Source organism: Anomaloglossus baeobatrachus, chromosome 11 (genome assembly GCF_048569485.1).
Source record: "Anomaloglossus baeobatrachus isolate aAnoBae1 chromosome 11, aAnoBae1.hap1, whole genome shotgun sequence".
NCBI classification, from domain to species: domain Eukaryota; kingdom Metazoa; phylum Chordata; class Amphibia; order Anura; family Aromobatidae; genus Anomaloglossus; species Anomaloglossus baeobatrachus.
Window position 1 is genome coordinate 88784748 of NC_134363.1, and position 2589 is coordinate 88787336.

Here is a 2589-nt window from a genome sequence, read left to right on the forward strand (position 1 = left end):
GTGATTTATAGAGGGGTAACAATACGTTGGGATCACCGGATCTAATCTCCCTTTTTATACACCCTAAAATCTTGTTTGCTTTAGAATAAACAATAACATCATAAAGGTATAGCAGTACCGTTTCAAAGTTTCGGTGTCCCAAGCAGCATTCCATCAGCCTCTGGAAGGTTCCTGGCAAATTGCACAGCTCGAAGGGCATGCTTTTGAACTCGCAGAGACCCATCGGGGTGGCAAAGGCGGTCTTCTCCCGGTCTGCCTCAGCAACGGACACTTGCCAATAGCGACTAGTGAGATCAAGGGTAGAAAAATAATTTGCAGTTCTCAATGCAGCTAGCTATTCCTCAATACAGGGGAGTGGTGCTGTCCTTCTTCTTTAACAGGACCAACGGAGCTGCCCAGAGGCTACAACTGTCACGGATAACCCCAGCCTCCTTCATGTTGCTCAACATGTCCTTGGTACACTGGTAATGTGCAGGTAGTTTTGGCTTATATCTCTCTTTGATGGGTGGGTGTGCACTTGTGGGGATGTAGTGTTTGACCCCTTTTATTCTTCAAAAGTCTAGCGGATGTTTGCTGAAGACTTGCTCGTATTCTTGCACTAGCCTGTAGACCCCCTTCTTGTGATGTGAAGGTGTGGAGTCAGTGCCTACGTGTAATTCCTTACACCACTCCTCTGGCTGACTTGGTGAGCTGTCACTGAATGGGTGGGCTGAAGCAATGGTGGATGCTGCTGTTTGGATAGCATGTGTATCTACTGAGAACAGCTTATCAATGGTGGCAAATCGGAGCAGCTTAATCTCTTGCTCTCCGCAGTTCAACACTCTCATGGGCACTCTTCCCTTCCATATTAATGAATAAAACTATGATGTAAATAGCATATAGATACCCCACAAATGCAGATAAAAGTAGGTTATGGGAAAAGGGGGAATAGAGAAACAGGAAAATAGTGGAATAAAGTATACCTTCCAGGTGGGAGAGGAAATGGCAGCACAGCCAGTGGAGGTGAAGCAAGGGGAGCCTGCAACTAAAGAGTTGAGAGCGTTATCACATGGTGACTGAGCCTGATTGTAACGGGAGCATAGAGGTGCCGATCCTGTCTTACCTGCGTTGGTGTAGAAGTGGGTGTCCTGTGGTGGAGTCAGCTATGTGCAGTGGTGGCCGTGGGTTCTTTTATGTGCGACCGTAGTAATAGCTGCGCCCACTTCCTGTATGGGAGTGGAATGCAGTGAGGGTAATGGAACGCACGCCTGCGCATTTGTGTTTAACGTCGCGCATGTGCAGAACGGAGAAAAGGCTGCGCTCACTTCCTAATAAAAGGGAGTGAGACGCATCTGGGAAGGGAAGGGAAAAGATTAGGGTTTGGGGATGATGAAAGGGCTTTCTACGGGCAAGGATGGCAAAGGGTGGCAGTGACGGAAAGTCAGGCAGCCTGTCCTGTCCTGTCCTGTCCGTCCGTCTTTTTGTATCATGAATTGGAAAGACTGCAAGGTGGAGGGGAGGTGCTTGTGTCCAAAAGGAGGAGTTATTCAGATTCATTGCAGTGGGCGGCGGCTGCAAAAAGCACCATTCTTCTTGTTTTTGCTCTGCAAAACAGCCTTTTCAAGGGTTGGCTTGGGTGACAAAATGTCTTCTGTAGGCGTGGGTTTGTCTCCCTCTCCCTAAGATGTGTCCGGTATAGGCCAGGGTGCCACTCAAGGCCGTAACCAATTCGGGTTATAGCTTCTCGGCCTTTTGGCTAAGATCAAGTGTAGTTTCGGAGGACGCTACCTTGGTCGGTACTGGAAGGTGCCTGGGATTGCACGTCTGCCGGCCTTGAGGAAGTGTGTGCGCCTTCTGGTGACACATAGCCCTCTTGTGCCTGGACGGTTCCCAGGCAACGGGAGGCGATCACCTTTGTTATTTTGAAGTCCTACTGATAAACAGAAAAAAAAAAAAATTTAAATCTGTTCTTATCAGTTTAATATCTGATACGTCCCCTCTCTGGGGACCATATATTAAATGGATTTTTAGAACAAGGAGATGGAAAAAATCTTGCTCTGTCCACTGCACGCATTGACCTGGTATTGCAGTACCTCCAGGACCGGTGCACCCCTTCTTAACCCAGTTTCCAAAAGCAGAGCTCAATTCACCTGATTCAAATGAGCCCCATTAGTGAATTGAAAGAAAGCAAAAACTTTATATGCACCTCAATTTGGCCAATTCACTTTTCACACTTTCACCCTTTTTTTTATCTTTCACACCTTTTACTTGCTTTATTGATGCAAAAAGCTGTGCCAAATAGCAAACTCATCTCCACTCAACTTGACCAACTCTGCTATGTCCCGTGCAGTATCTTATTCTCAGTCTTATCTAGATCATTTGCAATTGAATAGAATAGATCCCTTTTGGCTGCTTATGACTGTGTAAAATATGTAGTTTTACTGGGCTGGGATGAGAGAATCCATTGAAGCATGGTGTAGGGATTGTGGTTCCTGTGTGCTAAGAAGAGAGGCTGGCACCAGCCAGAAAGCCCCATTGCAGCCAATAATCACTTAATAACTTTTTCAACTTGTCATCATATGGGAGGCCTTCCATTCCTTGTAGTAGTCT

The 2589-nt window shown here is 46.6% G+C and overlaps 1 pseudogene; it reads left to right on the plus strand.

Annotated features, from left to right (window-relative positions):
* The first annotated feature begins 1886 nt into the window (after positions 1–1886).
* On the plus strand, positions 1887–2094 carry LOC142257316 (U2 spliceosomal RNA; annotated as a pseudogene).
* The last annotated feature ends 495 nt before the right edge of the window (positions 2095–2589 follow it).